This window comes from Hippichthys cyanospilos, chromosome 18, assembly GCF_059441005.1.
Source record: "Hippichthys cyanospilos isolate Australia breed blue-spotted pipefish chromosome 18, RoL_Hcya_1.0, whole genome shotgun sequence".
Classification (NCBI taxonomy): Eukaryota; Metazoa; Chordata; class Actinopteri; order Syngnathiformes; family Syngnathidae; genus Hippichthys; species Hippichthys cyanospilos.
The window spans coordinates 278018-303557 of NC_142386.1; the positions used below are offsets into that span (position 1 = coordinate 278018).

Genomic DNA, 25540 nt, shown 5'->3' on the forward strand with positions numbered 1-25540 from the left:
GCTCCGACGGATGTCGGCCCGGCGAAAAAATGTAAATCGCCCACCTCTGCCATTTAGGCGCCGAAGCGAGAGAAAAGGTCATGTTAGCGAATGAGCAGGAGCAAACATTCCTCCAATCGGCGAGGCTGCAATGCGCACGGGCGGCTGAAGCATATTTGCGTAACGGCATCGTATGATGACGCACAGACTCTCAAATCGCGCGCTCGCTGCCGCCTGAGCTTCGAGCGAGTCCGCGGAAAATAGGTCAAACCCAAGGTGTGTGTGCGCGCGAGGTACACCGTCGGTCGGATGAGTTTCCCGCCCACTCCGCCGCCTCATTGTTCCCCATGCGGTCTCGCTGGTTTTCATGTCCCGCGTGATCGGGACGCACCTGAGTGACGCAGGTTCCCCGGCTAAAGTCCCGGAACGACAAAGGCAACAAGTAACGCGAGCGTGGTGGCCGCACCTTTCCTGTTGATCCAACGATATCGTCCACGCGGAACGTTTGTGACTCACGTAACCCGACGCGGAGGCGGGAAGTTCAAACGTTCCTCATCAAGTATCGGCAAATCGTCCGTCGGCGGCACGCGCGAAACCCCACTTGCCCAACGTGTACTCGACGTAGGTTTGGAATTCTTTAGGGCAACCTTTTTTCCGTCACGTGCCCCCTGTGAAAATGCGATTTCAGCCAAGTAGCCCTTTTACCGCCGCAAAACACCTTTGGCTTAAAAAAACATTGAAAGCATGCCATCGGTGTTTGATTTATGGAACTTTAGAACCTTTCAAACTTCAAACACAAAAAAAATCAACATAGTGTCAAAAAGAAATAACTTATTATTATTGCATATTTGCCCCCAGTAAAATATTAAACATTAAGTGTCTTCTTTTGGGAGCCTGTGAACACACACACACACACACACACACACACACACACAAGGTCACAGGATATTTTAGCATCCCTCAGACCGCAATACTCCAAGAGCCGATAAAAGCACACGGGAAGAGTGGGTCAGCGTGCCAGGAGTTCAAACCATGTCACATTCAAATCGGCATCCAGTTTGGGTCCCTGTTTGTTCGGCCCAGAACAATTCGCACGTCGGATTTTCAATCGCTAGGGTTTTCAGGAGGAAGGGCGGGGCCGGGCGGAGCCCACTCGCTCTCGGCTGCGCTGCCACGGGCGCGGTCGCTTTTGGAACCCGAATACTTTGGTCGCGTTCATGACGACGGCGCCGCTTTACACGCGGCAACTTTTCTCATTGGGGTTTGTGAGAATGCAAGAGAGATTCGGTGCAAAAAATAGAAATGAAAGCAACAATCCCATAACACTTGAATTTGGGCAATTCAATCCAATATTTTCAGTTCTGTTCATGTAAAGATGGGCTTTCTAACAAAAATATCAGGAAACAGACCTAAGCGCCCCTTGACTCGCAAAGGTGAACTTAAACCCTCGGCAAACATTATTGACATTATTGCAATAAATAGACGCGTTTGTCTTTTAACGTCATTTCAGCAAGTTCCTACTTTAAGCCCCCAAAATTGTTTTTTGTACAATGTCCTAAAGTTGCAGGTCACACTTGTCGTAGATGACTAATATACTTTTAAATGAAGTCGTACGTCATATGAAAAACACACGCAAATTAAGTTGCAGAATGCTCAAACCTAGTGTGATATTTACGTTTGAAGGAAACTTAAATGCCATTTGCTCCCGATCCAAAACGCAGATGTCATTGTGGCGAATCAGTAAGGCGCTAAGCTCTCGCGCGTGAAAGGTTAGACGCGAGTATCTGAGCGGCGATGAACCCGAGGTGAGCTTCTCCAGAGGCTTCGGGGTCGACGTCCGCGTCTCCGCGCGCTCAAATTCAAAGGGGCAAGACACTCGTCTCCTTTCGGTTTCGGTGCGCTTTATTTGAAGTGGGAAAAAAACCAAAACAGTACAGCATTCGGCATGGATTCGGGTACAGACAACGGTGCAACATTCAATATGAGGAGAGTACAAAAGGATTTCAAGGATATAACGCAGGCGTGTTTGTCAGGGCCAAGGGAGAGCCGCTTTCATAGGCAGCGAAAGTTTCATCTTGAATGCCGATTAAAAGAAAAAAAGAGAGAGAAAAGCGAAGCTTTAGTGAGTTGCTGCGGACGGGGAAGAGCAAAAGGGAAGAGCGCGTTTTACAGCGACTGTGTCGGCCGTCACGATAGCAATTGTTGCGATCGGGCGGATTTGGGGGGAATTCGGGAGGACGCCGACAGCGGTTCCCCATTTTGGCCTCCCCGGGATGTCGGGGAACAAAAAAGCCGGAGCTTCTCCCCCGTGCTTGACGGACGCTCGTAGGGAAGTAGGACGGTAGCGCGCCCGCCCCGAAACGGGAACCGATGCTCGGCGAGACAAAGAGACGAGGAGGAGGAGGAGGAGGAGGACGAAACGGGATGCCGGTCAGATGAAAGAGCCCGGAATGTCAGACAGCCTACAGACTGTTGTCGCCTTGTAATCTTAACAGCCAACACCAGTCTGATAAGCTACGTGACAGGCCGGGAGAGCGAGCGGCGCCGGGCGGGCGCGAGGACGCCGGGCGCGAGCACGCCGGGCGCGAGGACGCCGGACGGAACAAAGCCTAACGATCCCGCTTAGCGTCGCGGCGGGAAGCGAGCCGGAGCCCGGGAAGGGCCGTCCAACAGTACCTCTCTGTCTGGAAGGGACCGGAGCGATTGGTCTCTTGGCCCCGCCGGTTCAACGGGTTCATCGGAGGGTTCGGCCGAGGTAACGGCGCAGACGCTTTTCGCTGCGCGCTCGCTTGAGGGCTTTTTCTCTCTCTCTCCCCCTCTCTCGCTCGTGCCGGCCCCAGCGCCCGCCGCGCTCGGTGGTACGCGGGGGAAAAAGAAAAACACTTTCTATTCACGCCTAGCGTGATCCCGTAGCCATCACGCGGGCTTAAAGCTTACAAAAGAGAAGCACTTACTAGCATGCGGCTCGCTCCTTTACGCGCCTGTATTAGGGAAGGATCCGACAGTAGACCCTCGTCTCTCGCATCCGCCGGCCGACTCGCGCTCCCTCCCCGCGCAGAACAATGAGCGCGGACAAGAGGGGCCACGCCAGTCGCGTTTGATGCTTTGGGCTCCCGAGGCGGCGGAAAAACGCCTTTTGAACAATAACGCCGAGCCGGCGGCAGCCGCCGGGCTCCTTCAAAGACTCTGAAAACGGCCGGCCGGAAAAGGACTTTTGGGAAGCGGGCGCTGGAACGGAGGACGACAGAGGCGGCGGAGTACAGAGGGAACTTGAAGGAGGAGGAAGGCGAGGCCGTCCCCGGCTTTGAGATGACGACGGCGTCGGGCGACGGTAAAATCCGTCCGCCGCGGGCGGACGCCTGGCCCGGCGATCCGGCTCCATGTGCGGGACGGTTAGAGATGGGGGGTAATAAAAGTCGCCCTCGCTCGGAACGTCCCCGCTGACCCCGGCCCGCGAGTAAAATTGCCTCGCCGCTCTCCCGGAACTGCGGCGGGCTCCGGTTACAAGAAAATAGGAACATTGTTCTTCAAACTCCTTAATCTGTCTTTATGCAACTTCAAGTCTTTCCTTCTTCTCATTCCACATAAGCCCATTAAAAAAAAAAAAAAAAAAGCTGGTTCTCAACGAATCCACCACAGCGACAGAGTAGGACAAGACACGGTCTACGGCTTCAACTGGCTCTTTTTGTTCCCGACAGGGAGGTTTTGATGGATTGTCACTATTGGGGTGAAAGGGGGGGGGCAGCCCCCGCCCCGGTCTACAGTCAGCGGCGAGTTCAGGCGGGGCACAGAGTGCAAGTGCGTATGTGAGACGCGCAGGGGAGTGACCACGCTCACATGCTCCCGATTGGAAAGACGGAGCATGAGTCAGCACGCTACAGTGCTACGCTTCAATAGCGAGCGGAGGCGGACCCCGCGACGGCCCCTCTCCGCGCGCCGGGCCGAGCTACCGACCGGCCGCTGACAACCAAATCCGCAAAATGGATTTTCTTTTCGACGTCTCGGTGGAAAAGAAGAAGAAAGAAGCAAAAGGATCAAAGTGGAGGGCCGGCCCGTCAACGCCAGGGGGCCAACATTCCTTCCTGGGTGCGCGCGCGCGAACCGATAGAAGCGGCGAGCCGGTCAGGGGGTCCGAGGCCCCCGTACTTACAGTTGGGAGCCCGGGCTCCCCTCCGGGCGCGCCGCAGTGCCGCGCCCAGCCGGGGAGCGGAGCCAGTCCGCTCCCGCCGACGCGCACGGGAGGAAGCGGGGGAGAGAGGGAAGGACGCCGAGAGGCGGTTAGGTAAGGGGGGTGGAGCGGGGGTGCGCCTGTGTGCAAATCACGTCACATCTTTGTTACTCGCCGGCCCGAGGGCGGCCACAAAGGGAGACGCGCCGTCCCGTCTGCCTTGGCCGCGTGGAAGAAGACCGACGAGGCGTACCTGAAAAAATAAATACGTGAAAGGACACACGTGGGCAAGAGCAAAAAAAAAAAGTCCAAATCATGTTCAAAAATCCCCCCCCCGCCTCCAAAAACAGAAGAAAAATGAAAGTTGTCCGCTCTTCAGATGGTGCCTGCGACAGCTGTAGTCAGCCAGCCACATTCTCCCGGTCGCCTCTCAGCTTCCTCCCGCTCTCTCGTATACACAGACACGTGCGCGCGCAGATGAACCCGTTCAACTCCCTCGCAGTGCCGCCTCTACCGCCGCAGCGAGGAGAAATGAATGACTTCTCAGAACTCTCACATTTATCACAGGCGGTTCCTGTAAGAACTGGTTTCAGCCAATTAATGGGGAAGCCAGTCGTAGCGAGCTGTGTCATCACTGGCTGAAACCCGGGGGGGTGGCCCGAGGGGGGAGGGGGCTCCCGTAAGACGGCCCATATTAGGAAACCCTTTACAACATTTAGCCGCCGAGCGCGAGCTCGCTACCGAACGCCCTCCCTTCCCATTGTCGCGGAAAAAAAAAAAAACAACAAAAAAAAAAGGCGGCAAGAAGCCGGAGAATTGCCCGCGAGCGTCGGCCCGGCGCGCAGCTAGCGATTAATCCTTCGACAAATGCGTCCCAACGACCGCGTCCGAGGCTACGCCTCGCGGCTTGTTCGTTTTTCTCGTTTCCCGGAAGCCTCGCCAAACGTGCGATACGGCGGGACGGTCACCCGGCGAACGCTCGACTTTACGGCCCGCGACGTTCCCTTGAAGGCGGCGGGTCATTTCCGTCCCGCACGCGCAAATCATTAACGTCGCACAACTTTCACACCCTAAAAGAAAACGACAGGTACTAATTCCCGCGTAGCACCGTATTAAAGACTCAAGAAAACTTGACTTCCCTTCCCCCCGCGTCATCGGAAGAAACCCGAACAAAAAATCGGCCCCCCAAAATTCAAAAACGGGCGCCGAGCCGTCCGAGCGCCGAGAACAAAGGGGGGAGGGAGAAACGGCGGGCGACTCATCGACTCGCCGCCGGCGGGCGACTCATCGGCGGCGACTCATCGGCGGCGGCTCATCGCCGGCTCCATGAGTAAGACTGAGTCACGGGCGCGCTCGCATTCACCGGCGAACGCCGCAAAAAAGCCTCAGTCTGAAAGTTGCCGGCGCCCGAGGAGACGACGCTTTTTCATCGCCCCTAAAATGATTTGGAACCTCTTCTTTTTTTTACCCACTGGACATACGCTTTAAATAATGATTCGATAATAAGCCGTGAGTAGGACCGAGCTTCGGAAAAGCTTTCTATTGTGTTTCTCCCTTTGTATAACTCGATTGCACTTTGTGTATTTGTAGTGTAACTGCGGCTTTTGGCGCGGGGTGAAAGTTGAAACTTGCCGAGCCGAATCGAGCGCGCGAGAGAAGAAACGCGAGAAAAAAGCTGGCGGCGGTCACAAGATGTCATTTGGATACGCAGCTATTTACAGCAGCTGCTGATCAAACTAAAATGGGCTTTCTTCAAAAATCTTCGGCGACGACGACAGCAATTTCAAAAAAGCAACGCGAGGCTTTGGTTAAACCTTTGTATGATTATTGCAACATCAAAAGAAAAAAATGCGATTGACCACCTAATAATTCTATTTGATAATATACGGTCCACGTATTCATTTGAAATATTTGAAATCAAGCAATCGAGGCGGCGTTCTTGAAATTGGTTCCGAATATTGTAAACTTGTCTCTGGAAAACAAGACGTTTTCGCATGAATTTTGAATGTGTGAAAATGTCTTTTTTCAACTGTTAATCATTAGCAGATTGGCACTTGAACACATTCCTTTTAAGCTTGCATTTTGCCTTTCTGAAATGGGGCAAAGTAATTGGTGTTTTTTTTTTTTTTTGGTGTGTTCCTAAAATGTTGGCACAGGCAATTTTTAGGCAAACAGAATCTTCAGTTTAACCAAAAGTAACAGTAGCGGCAGAGGTAAAGACATGATCATATCTTAGTGATATTAACTTACGCGGTATGACATATAAGACACAGACTTTGTAAAAGAGTCCATAGTGTATGCCGTCCGATGAATAGCAGTGGAACCCTAACCCAAAAAGAACAACGGAACGGGGTAAATATGAAAAAATTCCTTTGACAATCATATTTTCCTCACGTTTGAAAAATGTCAGGACCATACTAATGTTTGCTAAAAAAACAGCGGCAAGTCAAGGTCAAGCCAAGGGGAAAGGTCTCCTTCCAGCTATTGCGTGTACGCAAAGCATTTAGCCAGCAACCTTTTTCTGCTGGAAACCAAACAAGTACAAATTTGGGGTGTCGCCTTCCAATTTAATGGCTTAGAAGAATGGTTTGATGGAATTTGTGCAGAGGAGTTGAAGTGAAATTCTGCCACTGGAAAAAAATGCCGTGTAGAATTTAATCCATTTTATTTCAACAGAAGGGTTCATTTACAAGCGATCTGGATTCAGACCTTTTTTATTTTGTGCAGCCATTTGATTGAATAAAATGGAATGAATGCAACCATTTTCTTTTACTGTTGCTTAGTTACTAATTATTTCATATTAGAAATGATATCAAGCGTGCGTTTTGTTTACTGTAGGATCTTCTATCGCTGTATGTCATTTGTTGAATTAAAATTATTCATAAAATAATTTTTTGGAGCAGTTTTGCAAGTGTTTTTCAATGTATTTTTTTTTTTTTTTTTTACCTCCGCCACGGGTCCCTTTGCGGTCAAAGAGCCGCCCGGCAGGCGACGCCAGGCGCCTCGCTTGACCCATAATAAGGGAAAGGCGCAAAGCGAGACGGCGTCGACTTCCCGGAAGCCGGACGTTCCCGAAAAGGTTTCATTGCGGAGCGGGATTTTGGAACGAATGATGGTTTCCTGCCGCCGCTCGCTGTGGGCGCGCGCGCCTTTGCCGTTGGGGCATCCTATTTTGTAAAGGGTGAATTCCGGGCACGGGCCACCTTTGACCCGGCGCGCGCCTCGGGACGGCCGGAACGTCCCGAGCGGGGGACGGCGGCAGAGAAGGAGGACACCTTGGCAACGACCGGCTCGGGCAACGCCGCTACCCAACAACGCTCGGCGAGGCCACGGTTCACACCTGACATAATACGAGCGGCGGGAGGACGCTGGGATTTGGCGGAATGCGACCCCCCCCCCCCCCCCCCCCCCCCCCGCCCATCCCCGATCCGCCTAAGCTCGACAGACGGTTCCCACCGAGGAGCGAAAAACTGAAGGAAAAATGATGAGTCACGCGCAATCGCAGTCACGTAATATCGGCATGTTTTCCTCCACGGGTTGAAGTGGGCTTTTTCCAATGAGCTCACCGCTAAAGCGCGGAGAGCCCGCCCCCGGTCGCTCGGAGATCCCCCCCCGCCGCGAGCCTTTATGGCATCGGCGGCCGTCTCCGCATGTACGCCCCGAGCTCGGACGCCTACTGTCCTCTCGGCCGCCGGCGACAGGGGGTCGGGCGGCGGCCATCTTTCCGGCCTCCTTTTACATCTGCCGTCATTGCCGAGGTGCGTCTCGGGTGACCGACACGCCCGGTGACTAATAGGATCGCGGATCCGACCTTCCTCTACATTTGGCTTAACCGGGAAACCATTTGCATGAGCCGCGACGGAGCAGAGGTGCAAACGCGCAACCGATCTTATGGGTTTTCGCGTACAGTGCGTTTTTCTTTTTTTTTCATATAAAAAGCAAATTAATTGGAACGTGAAGCAACCTCGCACTAAACTTGGTTATTGCGACCCCTTTGCAATTGGGCCGTAGAAATATTTGTCGAGTCCGCAGTAAAGTGGATTACACATCCATTTATTCACACAACAACGATCGTTTCATATTTTGAATTGCGTCGCGATTGAATAAAAAACAACTCAACAACAATTGAGGCATACGGCACAAGAGCGGTTCACGTTGTCTTCTCCGTCACTGGTCGGGTCATCCTTTTCCCCGAGTGAAATCAAACTCCGCATTCGATTAAAAACAAAGAATTGACAGCGCTCGGTTCAAATAAGACAACGGTAGCGCTCTCCGGTTCCTCAAAACAGCGACGCCTTAAATTGGAGGTGAGCTGGACGTACGCTAATCCATGTCAACGTTTCCCAAGAAGAATATTCATCAGTGTAGGGAGTTAAGAACTAAAGTTACCAATCCCTTGAAAAAGTAATCAGTAACTTGAGTTACTTTAAGATTGAAGCGCTTATATAATTGATTACTTTTAAGGATAATTGATTACTTTAGAGCTTGAGTGCCTAAAGTAATCGACGACATCAGTATCACTCGTCTAAAGTAACGGATTACTTCGGTACTTAATGACATAGAGTAATTCATCACATTAGTGCTGTAGCGGATCGAGTCATCAATGACTTTTTAGTATCTAAGTTACGAGTACTTTAGTATCCACGGTAATAAATTGCTTAAGAAGAAGAACAAGCACCGGAATGTCCGGACGGTTCAAAACAGAATGAAAGAAATAAAAGGGACGACGAATCCATGTTCGGGCCCCAACGACTTTGTGAAACGTTGATGTCCAAGTTAGTCGGCTGCACCTGCAATGCGCGGCGCAAGACTTTTTGCACGCGCGGGCACTCTCCCGCCCATTCATAAGACCATCCGCGGCTGAGCGCGAGAGCGGCATATTCAAAGGTGCGGCGGATGGCCCGTCGGTGGAAAGAGTGAAACTTCCTGTCGAGCCAAAGCAGGAAGTGAGTCAGAGCGGAACTCCCGATAACCGGAATCGACCGTCACTTAAACCCCGGAACTCGCGGCTGTTTTTTGGGTTTTTTCGCAAGCTTTCTGCAGGCTAAACGGTCTACCGGGATCCATCTACAGTACGCGTATTACAAAATCACACTTACGCAACGGGCCAACGTCGACATCGAGCGCCGATATTCGGCCTTTGCCGCGGTACCGGTTCACGTCAATGAGACGTCAGATATTGAGCCAAAAACATGTCAAACGGCTAACGTGCGCGCGTGAAAGGCAATTTCCAAGCTGCCGCTCCTGGCGTCCCTTCAAGGATATCCGTCGCGGCGGCAACCAGCCGGATCGAGCCTACGGGTCCGTCGCCCCGAAGCTCATTTGAGCTTTTTGTGCCTGCGGGGGGAGTTTTCCATTTTTCCCTATTTCGCGTTTCCGTTCATGCGATTTGGCTTTCTCATAAGCTCAACCCCCCCCCCGACGGACGGCTCGGTCCCGCGATGCGCAAAACACGCCCGCCGCTTGTTCCTTTCCTACCGCGCTCCCGGTTGTCAAACGGGCGGGCGGTAGGGCGTCCGAGTAGCCTCCGGGGGTACGCGAGGGCGCTTCCGAGGGCGCGTCCGAGGGCGCTTCCGAGGGCGGGCGCGGGGCGCTTCCGAGGGCGGGTGCGGGGCCTCGGACCAAAGCGCGCGTCGCCTTTCAAATCCAGAGCCAATCGGTTAGAACGGGAGCCAACCGCTACATTGTCAAAAGCAGCCCGCTTCTGAGACCGACGGCAAGGACGATTATTTACTCGAACGGTATTTTAGCCAGCCGTTCGGCATGAGCGTGGTTCCTCGCGACGGTCAAAAGTAAATGTTGCGGCAAGCGCTTGGGACCGACGCCAAATAGAGCGGAAGGTGAATGGTTACCACATCTGCTAAAGAAAAAAGCCACTTTTTTCTTGCATATCAATCAAAATGGAAAAAAAAACACCGCTCGCTGCTTTTTCCATAGTATTTGAAGTCAGATTCAAATGTGATTCATTCATTTGAGCTCTTAATTCATCCCTCAAAGTTTTACAACACAAAAAAAACAAAAAACAGAAAAAAGGTCACGCCAAATATTCCGCCTTAGCAGAGACACGGCCTTTTTTTTCGTTGGCGCGGAGGAGGGGGCCGGCGATGGCCCAGAGGAGCAAAGCTAAAATAACCACGGCAATGCATCGCGAGAGATAAAACAGAGATGAGGCGGGCCTCTTATAAAGAACCCCTGGCAGAAGCCGTTGGGTAAATCGGCGGAAAAATCCACGTCATCCATCGCCGGGCACACCGTCGAGGCGCCGAAGGAGACGGCGGCGGGACGAAAGATCTGCCGGCAACAAAGCGACGAGTGGTTTCGGCGGACGGCGGCGTTGGAGAAAGGGAGGAACGCAAGCCGGCCGAGTGGCTCCAAAGCTCCCTCGTGCGAGAGGTGCCGGGTGCGAGGGGAAGGCCGGCCCTTCCCGAACGTGACGGGCGAGGGCGGTGGGGCGCGGGGTCGCCGGCGCCGCGGTCGCTCTCGCGCGTCCCTTCCTGGAGCTTTCCCGGAGTACGGCCGCGCCCGCGCCAAAAGGACGGCTGGCTAACGTGGTCGGGGATGCGCCATCGGCGCGGGGGCCGGCTCCCGCGGGCCGGCTCCCGCGGGCCGGCTCCCGCGGGCCGGCTCCCGCGGGCCGGCTCCCGGGGGCCGGCTCCCGCCCGCTCACGCTCCCGCTTAGTCACCGGGCCGGTCGGGACACAAAGGCCGCCTCGCGTGAGTTTTAGCAATCGCGAGCACAAGCGCAGACACGTCCTCCTTTTCGCGCTCGCGCCGGGGTTGCGTTTGAATCCACCGGATCTCATTTGAAATTCTGGTCCAGAAGCCAGGCTTTCCGGACTAAATATACACTGACGAATTACAGGGACAACCGCGACACATCTAGAAAGTAAAAAAAAAAAAAAAAAAAGCCCTCTTTGATGGGAATGTTTGCATAAATACGGCGCTTGCGAAATCATTCCGATGACTCGGACTCAGCAGAAGCGTAGTTTATGATTTAGTATTTATCTGCGAAAACGAGCTAATGCCGCCGCCCCGCGCGGTAAACGCTACAATGTAATGAACGGGCAACACATTGAAATCGACATGAGAAGCTACGATAGGTCATTTGGAGCAAACGTTCAAGTCCGTTTCAGAATTGTATGATGGCTGGCATCGTCATTTGTAAAAGAAGTAAACAAAAAACGGCGGCAAACTCAGGTCTGCGGCATAAGCGTGTACATAACGCGCCACGCGGATCTGTTTATTGCGACACTGTTTCGGTTCGGCGGATTTATTTGTCATTGCGCGAGTAGGTGCGGGCGTGGGATTTCAATGTGCTCAAAGGCTCCGTTAACATTTGCTAAGCCAAAAACATTCGATTGAGTCATTCTTGTCGCTGGAAAAAATTCAGCTAAGCAGATCATTTTAGCGTATCGACTTTGAACGATGTGAAAATACGGCGTCGCTCACGCCGAGAGGAATCCGTAACGAGGCAATCTTCATTTCAGATTTCTCTTTATTTTCTCCCGGCTCCGAAAGAATTTCAACCACCGGGCCATTGACCTTTCGCTCCCCACCGCAAACGGCGAATGATTGCGCGGCCCCGATTGTTGACAAATTTTAGCCCGAGCGCTCGACTGACGAGGATGGTCAAAAAATTGCTACGCGAGTCACGGGCGCACGCGTGAGGAAGTATTACACAAGGGGGAAAGTCTGCGTCCGTGACCTGGCGCCGTTCGACGATGACAGGAGGCGGCGGACAAAAACATCTGCCGGGAGACTCCCGAGAACACGCCCGCAACGGGTCGCGAGCCGCCGCCGCCGAAAACGAGCGGCTGCGCGCAAACGCCGGAAAGAAAGGACTAAGGGCCGAAATGAGTCAAGTAGAAGAAGACGGAGGCTTCCTCGGCCAGAGGGGCCCCCGCCCGCGATGAGCACAAAGTCCCGAAAAACGGGCCGGGGACGCCATGCCGCCAATAGCGGAGGGGTTTCCCGGGCTTACGGCCGCCGGGCCAAATTGTCTTTAGGGCCGCTTCGTAGGCAGGGCAAGTCGGATGCGAGGATTTCTACCCCGGACCTTCCCGAACGGTCGCGCGCAAAACGGCTGAAAAAAAGCCGCGCGCCGACTCCTGATTTAACCCCTGAGTACCTCCGGGCGACGTCCCTCAAAAAGTCAGGCCCGCGAGCGGGAGGCCGTCTCAAAAAGTCAGGCCCGCGAGCGAAAGGAAATGAAAGGCGCGGCTTCCTTTTCGGCCAAGCCCAATTCTTTCTTCCATAAATTCAAGACGTCGGACACATTTGCAAAAACGATAGCGGAAGCACACGTCCGTCCGCTTTGATTTAGGGTGGCATTTGATTTAGGGTGGCATTTTATCTGAGGACCAAACCAAAATGGGCCTTTTTTTCCTCGGAAGGAAATGCACTTTCTGAGCAAATAAAGAGGAGGCCTGGCTACGTCGCACAACCGAGGCGGCGAGGGGGAAATCACGAACAAAAAGAAATCAAGGAAGAAAATTGGATTTTGCTCGGACCCACCTGTCGGGAGACGTTCCGCGCGTGATCCGAGCTCGCTTCCACTTGCGGTCCTGCAAAAAAAAAAAAAAAAGGCAAAGATTTTGCATTTGGAAATCAAGGCGTTTCGTTGATGTGTCTTCGCGTCACCGCGTATTTCGCAAAGTTCTTTTCAAACGATCTGTCATTTTAAAATCATTTCTTGGGGCGCAGACGTGGCGATTTCGGCAGCCGGCAAACGGCTCAAAGGAACGAAGGCCGACTTGAATTTGATTTCATGCTTTTGCAATGGTTTTCAGACATCCCTTTCATCATTGGGACATCCGGAGAACGTGTGGAGGAATTCCAAAATAAATAGCCGCCAAAGCTTGAATCGTTTTTCTACTTTCTGGAGGATTCAACCTGCTAAAACGACCTGGAATCTTTTCGTTTGATTTTGAAAAACAGTAAAGTCACACCGTGCAACGAATAATTGCAGAAAAAGGTGAAAAGCTTGTCAAGCTTGTCAAAGATTGTCATTTTCCTTTCTAAAGAGAGAAAGGTCACGGCCGCCGGAAGGCTGGAAATCGGCAGCGCAAACCCGGCAATTTATAACTCCCCATCATTTCCACCCCGTTTAGGGACGCAAATCCAACAAAGCGCGGAGGGAGGGAGGGAGAGCCGGCGGACCCGTTGAGGCTTTTCCCCGCATTTCTCCATTTCAAGCACCGCGGAGGAAAGAAAATGAAAACCCAAGGTAACGACGGGCGGCGGGTCCGCTCCCGAGCGTTAGGGTTAGGGCGGCCGCCGCCGCCGGACGGGAACAAATATTTTGAAAGGCGAGCGTTATCCCCCCGTATTTTGACTCGCGTCTCTCCGACCTCCTTTAACGGCAAGAAGACAAAAGACTTTTGTCGTCGGGCTGACTCACAAATTCTTGGGCTATGAAATGGCCTATTCCTCCTGACGGCTCCACAAAGCCTCTTTTCACAGCAATGACACAGATCTTCCCCCAATATACCTTTTCCGGGAAGGGGCGCCTTCATCTATCTGGACTTTACTCATGTTAGTTCTGGGAACGCGCGGGGGGGGGGGTCGCAGAAAATAACCGCCATTCTTTTCGGGGGGGACGATTCCCTCCATATAAAGCTACTGTCAATAAAAGCAATTACTGTATTGAGACAACGCTTTACATTGAAATGGCGCCTTTCAAAAAATGAGCAAGGCCGCATTTGAAGTTCCTTTTATTCGCCCCATTGCAAAAAATTGCAAGGCCGCATTTGAAGTTCGTTTTATTCACCCTATTGCAAAAAAGAGCGAGGCCGTATTGGAAGTTCCTTTTATTTATCCTATTGAAAAGGAGCGACTTTTAGAAAGCGCAGCGTCACAAAGATTATTTTGCCGCTGCTTTTTGAATTGTATTTCTATTTAAAAATGTAGAGTCCTAATCATGTTCATTGTGAAGATTGACAATTTAAATATAGGAAATCATACATATCGATAAATGTATTGATTTAACGGTTGATCCGCGCATTATTTGAGGTAATAAGAATAGTGGGCAATAGCTATTTAAGATTACCCAATAAAATACATACAGTTATTTTGAAGTTTCACAAAGAAACGTGAGGAAAATATACACCTTATCACCTTAGTTTCTAAAGTTATTTTCTGTTACTATAAGCAAGATGTTTTTTAAATCTAAGAAAAAGAGACACATTTGGGGATGTTATATTTTACTGTAACTTATTTAAATTGGTACTTGTTCTCTGTATTGTTTTGAAATGGTTTTCATGCAGCAAAATTGATTTCGAACGTTCCAAAATGAACTACGGCCTGAAATATTAAATCGAAATCAACAAGTTTGCTGTTTAACTTTAAAAAAATACAATACCACAACAACATTTATACAGCAATGTTTTTTATTATTTATATTAATTATATTATAGTTTATATATATATATATATATATATATATATATATATATATATATATATATATATATATATATAAATAAAATGTATATATTAAATATATATAAAATGTCTATATTAAATATATATGAAAACACGTGAAGGGGAAAAATTGCGTTTTGTTTCAACAAGAAGGCCTCAGCCTCCGGAGCATCATGTTAATTAGAAAAAAAAAAAAGTGGAAGGAGGCGGGCAATACTTGATCTGACCTAATATGGTCAACAAATCCAGTAGAGCGCCGACGACATGCTACACAGGGTGCAACCCAACGGACAGGAAATCTGAGAGACGTGGGAGGTCGCCTAATAATGTCGGGGGGGGGGGGGGGGCAAATGAACCCGGGATCCGATTGGTTTGGAATTTGAATTTCAACCTCTTCCCACATCCAATCAAGACGCCCGGTCTTCGGACGAGCGTGTCATTTGAATTTCAGCCGGTCCCCTTTGTGCGCGAGCATGAGTGTTTGCGAGCGAGCGAGGAGAGTGAGGAGAGAGAGAGAGAGGGAGAGGGCGGACGAGGGGGAAGGAAGGTTTTGCCGGCGGACCGATGAGGGCGGCGGCGGGCTCCGGAGCACCTGAGCGCGCAGGCGGAACGCGATCCGCGTGGCGGCCGCGCCCGCCCGCTTGGTACCGACGGCGCCAATGCGTGACGTCGCCATTTACCGGGGAGGAAGGGACTCTCCCCCCGTCCCCGTCCCCGTCCCCTGTGCCTCGGACCGGAGGGGCATCTCTCTGCCTTCCGCGACCGGGCGCTTTTTCGAAAACGGCCGTCCGGGCCGGCCGGTCGGCTTGAAGCGAATGAGTCGGGGAGTTCCAAACCCTTCTCCTAAACCGGCTGTTCGGCGTCCCGTCGCCTTTACGCAACGTCGGTTCCACCGTGATCTCACTTTTTAAAATGACAAAGGAGTCAAATGAATGCGATTTCGCGCCCGGCCCCGGCGGGGGTTTCAACTATTTTTTCAGCCAATTTTATCGATCGGGCCTGAAAGACACCCGCTTACTTCTGACTAGTTGGTTGAAAAATCGAATCGCCGATGACAACGAGCATCCGTATAAAACTTAACAAACATTTTGCAAAGGAGACACCATAAAACAACCGAGCAATGAATTGCTTCATGTTCAAATTCATTTGTTCTCGTTTTGAAAAGAAAAAAGGCGTTACACATCATGACGTCGTTTCCGTTAAAAGTCCCCGGGGTACCCCTGTCGAAAAATAACTTCAGTACAAAGGCCGCTAACCGGTAAGGAGACGGCGGAATCCGAGCGGAAAACGTAAGCGTCGGGCGAGGAAAAATCTATGCGTAGCCTATACACAAGTCGCCACCCACCCACGCACGCACGCACGCACGCACGCACGCAGGCGGGCAGGCAGGCAGGCAGGCAGGCAGGCAGGCAGGCGGGCAGGCACGCTTTCCTCGCCCTCTCTGTCCCTTTTTTCTTCCTCAATGAAAGTCTTTGACACAGAGGACGCACGTCCGGACGGCGCGCTCCCGACGCCGAGACGACACAAGTCGCTCCGGTTAACTTAACCGATAAGCGCTCCCGACGCAACCTGATCGCCTGTCCGGGGGAAAACAAAAAAAAGCCTATCGCTCCCCCGCGCAAAAAGCGTACCCCTGAGTCCACGTTGACAAATTCTTTAACAAGCTGCGGTTAAAAGGAAGCTGGTTTGACTCTGAGTCACCCCCCTCCTTTCAAACGGTTTACTGGAAATAAAGAGGGAGGCGGAGGGAGGGGGTACTTTCAGAGAAGTCACGTGAGCCAGCCGGGCAAACCGCAGCACAGTGAGCCTTTGAGCGCGGCGGGCCGGGGGGAAGGCAGGCAGGCGTGCGCCCGCCCGGCCCGGCCCACGCAGATGGCCCTGATTTGAGCGAGCCAGCCGGCGAGCGAGCCAGCGAGCGAGGGAGGGAGATACCGTCCTGGGAGATTTCACAGACTGTTAACCCCCTCCCGGCCGCGCTTGGGGAAAAACCAAAGGGGAAACGGCGCCTCCCCGTTTGACCCCGTGCCAAGAACGGCCAAAGGTGGCATCTGGAGATGTCCGCTCTTCTTTTGTCTGGGGCTGCAAATGTCAGAGCGGGCGACATAAGCCGCCGCCGCCGCCGCCTCGACGCGCTTCCCCGGGACGTCCTCGTGGGAGGAGCGGGACCCGAAAAAAAAAGAGAACGAACGAGAGCAAGAGGGAGAGCGAGTTTTGAGACGGCGGGCGGGCGGCGGGCGGCGCGCGACGTCACTCGGCGACGCTCTCCTGCGTCCCGCTGCGACCGCGTTGAAGGTGGCTCGCTTGAAAAGTTTCTTTTCATTTCTCATTCCTAATAAATGTACAAAGAAATATGACAATATTACAATAACGTAATAAGAAATATGATGTTTTTCATCCGGGCAACGGCCTTCCACATTTTTGTACCACCTTTTTGGATTTGGTTTCATACTGTCAAAGCTATACCCTTGCTATCTGGCTGCCAAGAGTGGCCATTATTATATCCTTTGAAAAAGGCGTGTCCCTTCCAAATCAAGACTTGGCAAACGTTTCCCTTTGTTATTCTGCCCGGCCAAGCCGACCGACCTCGTACGACCCGTAGATCGAATCCGATCATTTGGAACGGAAAGAAAAGTCCTAATCAAACGGGGAGATTTTTGGACATGAACACGTGAATTAGCCTCCATTTTGTCTCTGGTTTCGTCGGAACGTTTTTGACTACCTGGCCTTGGATCCCGCGGGCCGCGTCTAGTTTTGACCCGAGATGCGGCCGTCGCGAGATCGGGTCGGCGGGATCTCATTACGGAAGGGCGAGCCTCCCGAAAGCGCCGTCTTCCGGCCCCGAACGACGACGGTGACCGATCGCGACGGGGCAGCGAGGGGGCGGAAAGTAAAAAGGCGAAACACACGGACCACCAAACGCCCTTACGTGCTGAAGCTAAACAAAAAGGGACGCGCTTTTATTTCAGTCCCTTTGACGCCATTTCTTTTCTCGTTTACAAAGCGTGTCGATAACTGTCGTCGACGGTCGATTTGGACCGTTACCTTTCTTACGTTAACGCGAAAAAAGTTTTAGGTATACTTTTACGGATTTTCCAGATAATAATCTTATTTCTAGTCGGCTCGGCGAGCGGCCGCGCCAAATGAAACTGAGAAGCGGCGCATTCCAAGTTTCTTTGTTCTTCCGCCCGCCGCCATTCACCTCCGGCGCCGAGGGCCGGCGCGGTCGCCCGACCGATGGGCTCCTATTACAAAAGGCGCGTTTGGGCGGGGGCGCCGGCGGCCAGAAGATGACATTCCGGATCGTCCTTTCTTGCGCCCTTAGTCACGGGGTTGTGAAAGCGCGCGGCGGCGACGCGGCCGCCCGCCCGCCCGCCTTCGTGCGCACACGGCCTCACCCGAGACCGACGTTTGACGGACGGAACGAAAGCTGGGAGGCGGAGCGAAAAAAAGGAGAGGGGAGGACAAGGGGAGGACGGAAAATAGAGGGCGCGCTTGGGCCTGGGCTTTAGTCGTGCCGGTCTGGCGTAGGAGGAAGCGATCCTTCGTCCTTCTCCTCGGGGCGCGGCCTGAGTTCGTTCTGCCGCAAATCGCCAAGGAGACCGGCGACGTTCGCGTGACGTTGTTCCTGCGCGCGACTCGGACGGCGGTTCGGTCCGATAGCTTCTTTTATTGAAAGGGTGCCGTAACGACCTCGGCTGACGCGAGCCGCCGTTGACGGCGACGGGCGCTTGCCGCAAAGCGCCGAGCGTCATCCTCCCTCTTGCCCGTAGCGTTACAGCCATTACCGTTAGCGACCCGTACTTTCGGCCTTGGTTTTGGGGACGCCGGCGAGAGGCGTGAAAGCGCTCGTGTGTGTATATATATACAGTGTATATATATATATATATATATATATATATATATATATATATGTGTGTGTGTGTGTGTATATATATATATATATATATACAGTGTATATATACACAGTGTATATATATATATATACACACACACACACACACACACACACACACACGCACACAACACACGGCTGACGATATAGAAGTTTCACGATCATTGGAAAAAAACGAGGCAATTGAGCAATTTATCAAATCTAGCCATCCAGTTACGACAGTAGCAGCAAATTGACATGAAGAGGTCAAGAAAGCAAAGCCATCCATGAAGCTGAAATCCCGAGCCGCGAGGTACAAATGAATTCCAGAAAGTCCCGAAGCGTCCGGCAAAGCCCAAATATGAAAAGCAATCGCTGCGAAGAAAGCAATTTCTGAAACGTTTTTCAGCGAATCCGAATTTCTTCACGACGTTGGCGACGAGTATGAAGGCAGCATTCAGGAAATGACTATTCTGAAAGTTTTGCTTTGCGTGTCAAATTAGCTGCGGGGTTTTCCCCACTTTTGGGCCGTTTTGTGGAATTTCCTGCACTTCACCTTGACATCTTTTATCAAGTCTTGAACTTTTCCTTTTAGCTTTAAAAAAAAAAAAAGTATGCTGGAGGCTGAGGATATGCAGCCACTCATTATTAGCCGCTCTTAACGAATTCTTTCATCCAAAACACACACGCGCACACACAAAAGCCATAATGAGATAAACATCCTTGGCCCTGATCAACATTTCCTACAAAAACAAAAAGAAGAGAGAAAACCCTAAATAGATATGAAACTTATTCGGCCATTTTCGGTAGTAAAAAGTTCCTATTTTGTTTTTCCTGAAAAGTTAATACTTCAAAAAACCGAGAACAAAAAAAGACCACTTACCGTTGACTGAAAAAGACTGTGCGTATTACGGATGCAAATTCCTTGACTCATTTCAATGCCATATACACATATCGCGGCCTTTTTACGGTCAAAAATGGCTCGAGGAACTTGGCGATGGCCACCCATTACCCCAGCACTTAACAAAATGAGGTCATGAACTCTTTCCGGTGCCGAGCTTTCCGGCCTGCAAACTTGCCTGGGACCATGCAAAAAAATGGATTCTATTCTTCAATTATTAAAAAAAAAAATAGGTATTGTATTCTTCGGATTGTATGCCACCGTTTTTTTTTCTAATGCTTCGAGCCCGGCGGCTCCTCTTTTTTTTTGTTTTTTTTTTCCTCACCACAAGGAGACAAGCCACCGGTATAGCAAATGTGTGTATTTGTTCAAGGTGTCAACTTATGGATCAACTACAAAACAAAGCTGAAAAGATGCGAATCAATGATTGTGCTCAAAAGTTGTAAAATTATAGTATTAAAATATAAAAACTATCTATAAATTCAATATCTTTTATAAAAGTTTGTGACGTGTGTGTGTGTGTATACACACACACACACACACACACACACGTTACATTGTATATAGGAATTACTGTATGTGTAATGTGTTCGATGTTCACTAAAATAATCCCCTAAATTAAAGGAGACTAAAGAAAACGCTATGACAGTATTTAGAATGAGTTTGAAACGCTATTTCACCGGATTATTCTGTTTATGTTATCTTGAATAAAAATCCATCCGTTTTGTATAAATACAGTATGTTGGCGCTAAACATGCAGGTGTGTTTAGTCTTTTGAAGATAGGACGTTGCTGGACAAAAGGTCCAAAAATGTAGAAACTATTAAGCATTAATTTAAAAAAAAAAAAAAGAGAATTCTCCTCATTGGCACACATGTTAAGCAGATTTCTCATCGGCGGCACTGAAAGACTTCATTACTTTGCTACTTAATTACTTCATTCTCAATTTGCCGGCCATTTTTAGACACTACTTTAGCCTAACACTTGAAAAAAAAAAAAAAAGATATAAGTGAGTAACTGGGATTGAATGTCCGGACACGAAGAGGCGAAAAAATATCTTTGGGATTGAATGAGTTCAGAACTATGAATCACACGTTTATTGCCGCGGTAACCTCGATACATCTTACGCAGTTATGCGGCTGAAAAATAATCATGTGATGACTTGTTCTGAGCCGGTTCAAGGTGGCGAGTTGTTCTACTTTTTAGAACCGAAACACACACGCGCGCATACGGCACTGGAATGGACGGCGGGCGGCCGGCGGGTCGCTCACAGGCGACACCTTCCGTTCGGGAAGCCGGAGATCCCGCGGAAAATGTGCGCATCGCGCACGCACGCGGAGGCCGACGCCTTCCGATTGGGAAGCTCCCCGTTTGGAAGCCCCTTTGCCGGCCGTCTGGCAACGAAAGCCCGGCGGACGCGCGGAAGGCGCCGGCCGGGCGTTGGGCTGCGCGGGACGGGGGAAAATATCCCACCGCAAACGGGAAGAATAGCAACCGCGCCGCTTTTCTTTTGCCTCCGGGTCCTTCGAAACGGACGCCTCGCTATTTGCGCGGGGGCCGGGACGGCTCCGGGCGGGGAGGCGGGCGGGAAAAAAAACCCCAGGGCGAGTGGAAAGCGGACCCCGCGGTCACGGGGCGCGGCGTGAGCGCGAGTCACGTTGCGAACGCGGCGGCCAGGTTTACGAACGGGACGGTCTTTGCTTCCGGCCTTCTACGCCACAATACTCAAGCCGGAATTTGGACTTTGGGATTTTCCGGGGCCGAGACCGGTCCGATGACGGGGCGCGGGGACGAGGACCCCGACGCGGGGACGCGCCAAGAAATAATAAGAGCAAAATTCACCAACTGGAAACCGCCTAGGACGCAGCCTTCAAATTCCGGAGTTGGACCAAAACCGACGTGAACAGAACCGACCCCGAACGCCAAAGGCAAAACAAAAAACTGCCACCAACCCAGGATACCAAAGGAAAAAAAAAAACAGCGAGAGCGGTCCCCAAACACAAAACAAATGCGCAACCCTTGATCAAATGACCCGCAGGTCATTGAAGGGATCCATGAATTGTGTTGACTTGGCAGAGCGTGGCCGCTCCTCGGTCGGTCGGTCGGGCGTGCGCGCGCGCGGTCCGAGTTTGGCCAAATGAAGTCAGACGGCTAGCAAAAAAATGACGGCAAAATCACAGCTACCCGAAAACGTCCCCGGCTCCGCTTCCGGCACGGACCTAAAAGCGCCCGCCTCAGAATTTCCCTTTTTAACGGGACCGAATTGATTCCGTCCTTCGTCCGACGGACCCAATCAAAATCAAACATTTGCAAACGTCCGCTTCGGGGAAAGACCAAAACATCGGTCGACGTTTTCTGACGTTTGACGTTAGAGCCGGCCGACGCTCGTCTGGCGAGAACGAACTTTTATCTCAGCCGTCCACATTTATTGAAGATAGGACGTTGGAATGCGACCGACAAAATCGGCAGCTTAATTGAGGGTGAAAAGACGGGTGAATCCGTGAGCCAATCCGCGCTCGGCGGTAGCTTCGGAAGGGGACGGTACACTTTATGGTAACGTCCGTAATGACAAGGACAAGGAGCGCCGCGTATCCGGAGCCATGCGCGCGAGCGGGCGTTCCGATGTCGCCTCCGGCCGAGACAAAGGAGAACCCCGCCCGCGGTGCTCTTGCTGTCTCTCCTTGTTTTGACGGCCACCGCGACGGCGCGTTCCAACACGCTTGACGTGGCGACGGGTGCGCTCTTTCTCTGGGTGCGCATTAGCCGCGTGCCTTTATCTCGTCCCGAGAACCAGTTCTCCCCGCGTACGACCATCTCTCGCACTCCCGGCTGAAGAAAAAAAAAACAAAACAAAAACAGCGCACCAATCCTCCAAATCGAGGAAGGAGTCGCGCCACTGCGCCGTCCACTTCACTTATTGAGGATTTGCGCCGCCCTCTACTGGAGGACAAGATGCGTGCGGTTCGGCGGTTATTAGCTCGGGAGAAGATGAAGTCACAGAATAAACAAACAGACATTTCCAAGATAAGATGAACTCGAATGCCCCCAAGGGACAGAAAGCGCGTTTCGTGCACGGCGGTGGTTAAACCGCGGCGTCTAAAATCCAAACCACATCAGCAGAGCGGCCTGATACAGACAGTCGGTGCGTAGAGTCACTACGAGCAAAGGCGTCTTGTTACGAAGACTAAAATGATCAAGAAGGAACTAAAACCACCGGCGCTCGGATGAGTCTTGTTTTGAGCTTAATCCTGCTAGGGACGCATCCTTTTGGCGCCAATACAAGCGGAGAGAAAAGATCATTTCAAGCGGTTGCTCATACAGCGACGCCTTCTGAAGAATTTTTGCCACATAAATTAAACAGCCAGTACTTGCTAGAAATCCCTGCACTTTGTGTAGGCGCATAAACTAAACAGCCAGTACTTGCCAGAAATCCCTGCAGTTTATATTTGGGGCTTTGGCGATGTTTGTGGATGAAGCCTTCCCGTTCAAACTTCAAGTCAGCTACGCGCTGACATGTTTCTCTTCACGCCAAGAAGTTACCATGGCGATTACGCCCCGCTTGGTTGGCTTTCAGCAAGCTTTTAAAGATCTCCGGTAGCCTCTACTGGTCACTTGGCAAAACAGCACTGACGCGCCCCAAAACAAATTCCTTCACAAGCTCCTACCATATGCTACACGTATACAGACAAACCGAATCAGTTGTAATCCTAAATATAATTGCAAAACATTGTTTTCGTCTTATATTATGGGTTGTTTTTTATGGGCCGGCTACTTTGTCGATTGACATACATCCACTTTGAGAGCAGAATTTTGCTTTTCTGGAGGCTACGGGGCGGAGGGGAAAAAACTGCAATTCTGGTATTTTTGCATGCCAATAGCATAATTATCCGTCATCCTCTAAATTCCTACAACGGCAGCTTTTGGTTTGCTAATATCGATCGTGCAATGGCATCGTGAGAGCAGCGCGCATTTGTCATCGCCTTAGATGAATTTGTGACCGCAGAAATAAGTTGCTGCAACGCCGTTGTGGATGAGTCCAACCGTAATAAGGTCTTGAAGCTAGTGAGTGGAATTTTGCTTATCTAAAGGCTAAAATGTGGCTAAAATGTGGGGGGGGGAGTGCCGGAAAGAAACAAACTGGAAAACTCCGAAATATCTTTACATGTACAATCGATTTCAAAGATGCGCGAACGTTTCTGAAAAGGCAACCGCAAAAACCCGTGAGCTTGAAGGATCGAACAAGAAAGTCTTCCTTTAAAAACAATCCAATTCATAAAAAATGCATGAGAGCGGCCCCGGCAAGGAGCACGGAGTTTGATGGTGAACCCGATGACACCAAATGCCGCAGTAGCGACCGCCCCCGCTAGATGGCGACATTTTACTTTGCAAGCTCACAAGTGAGCCGTGCGGGAGGGGGTTAGACGGGCGAGGGGCGAGGGGCGAGGGGCGAGGGAGGAGGGGCGAGGGGCGAGGGGCGAGGGGCGCGCGTCCAGCCGACAAGAGTGTGACAGCTTTCATGACGGATGGGGCCGAGGCGGCAAACGCGAGCAGACGTCTGCTCGTCGGTTTCATCTAGAGCGCAGACCTCTTTGGTTAAAAAAAAAAAAAAAAAACTCAGGAGATGGAGAGCCTCGGAAAGAGGAGGGTGAGTGAGTGACAGGGGGGGGGGGGGGGTTGTGGGAGGCGGGTGCGAGAGTCATTTTATCCTCGTGCGCATTCAGTCGGAGGGGTCAGCGAGTGCGATTGTTCTAGGGCTGCCTGTCAAAACAGCAGCCCCTACTCACGTGTGCCCCCACCCTCGAACGCACCAAGCCGTGCCAACGACCCCCCCCCCCCGCGCAAAGGCGCACGCAACCCTCAAAAAGATTCCACTAACAGCACCGCCGACACTTTTTGTAAAGAACTGCGTCACAGCAGCAACATCGCACACACAACACGCAGAGGCAAGTGGACAACATTACACAAGCCGTGCGCAACGCGCTGGGGAGAGTCAAGAAAAATGTTGTCTTACCGAAGCTGGGATGGGGGGGTGCCAAAAAGCCCCAGAGCAGGGCATGCGGAGGCCGAGCCAACGCCGCCTTCCTCTCGGCGTACTGCGAAGGCCAGAGAGAGGGACGGTCAACCGACCGCATGGCAGGGACGCGCTATCAGAGTGAGCAAAACAAGGAAGACAAGAGAGGGGGGGTGGAAAGGGAGGGACGGAGACGGAGGAGCTCGAGAAGGTAGGGGAGCGAAAGGGTGCCGGACGGCACTTTCGAGGGTGGGAGAGGGCAAGTGAGGGAGGGGGAGGGGGAGCCGGAGCCCTTGTTGTTGTCCGGCTTGGAGGCCGGGCCGCCGGGCCGCCGGGCCGCAGGGTCGTAGGGTACCGGCGCAGACGCCAGAACAGCTGCGCTATTCCGTCCGCTACCACATGATATTACACAAATCGCCAAAATCCAGCCACGGAAGCGCAATCCCTTTTCCTTCCCAAATCCAGTTGGGACCGCAAAGGGGCTCCGACGGGAGAAGCTCCCTTTCCCCGGAAAGCCGGACAAACCAAAAGAATGCGCCCGGACCCCGCCGGGCCATTACTGGGCCGTGCCGTGCCGTCGCACACTCGGGTCCAAGGAGAAGGGAGGGAGGGAGGGAGGGAGGCGGGGCGGATCAATTACAGAAGCAGGTTTCAAAGGGCGACGGCTCGTGGCCATAACGACAAAAAAACCCGGGCGAGCGAGAAGGCGGGAAGGTTTTCTTCAGGGCTGGAAACAAGCCCTCCGGTAATTGGAGAATTTGCGTTCACTGGCTAGCGGCGCTAGAGTGCTCCTTGCGGGCCGGTGCGACCCACGCGGAAGGAACGTTCCCACTTTTCAACAAACGCCCACTTCGGATTCCACCGAAGCGCCCTCTTCTCATTCGCGTCTGAAGCAAAAGCGCAACCTTCGGCGTGTGGCGCACACGCGCTATCAATTGCGAGGCCGCGGTAAATACGCCGCCGATGCGCTTGAATAACGTTCTGGCGTATCCTTGGGGCGAGCTTTCGGATCTTGTTGAAGAGCGGCTCCTCTTAGGGCTCGCCGCTTCCTCTCGCCGTCGACAAAACAAGCACGTTGTCGTGGCGCGCTTTCCCCGGGCGCCCGCCTTCCCCTTCAATTGCGCGGCCCGGGCAATTTCGCGAGCCCGCTAACCCCGGAAGGCAAAAAGACAAGTTCTATCGGCGGGCG

General features: G+C 52.0%; 1 long non-coding RNA gene across 1 annotated transcript; it reads right to left on the reverse strand.

The window, feature by feature from the left end:
* Positions 1-1863: 1863 nt before the first annotated feature.
* On the reverse strand, positions 1864-24581 carry LOC148408252 (uncharacterized). The gene is made up of 3 exons (XR_015868513.1): positions 24352-24581; positions 12662-12711; positions 1864-4400 (listed from the first exon to the last, which is right to left on the reverse strand). It is a non-coding gene; the product is annotated as an uncharacterized LOC148408252 (long non-coding RNA).
* Between the last annotated feature and the right edge of the window lie 959 nt (positions 24582-25540).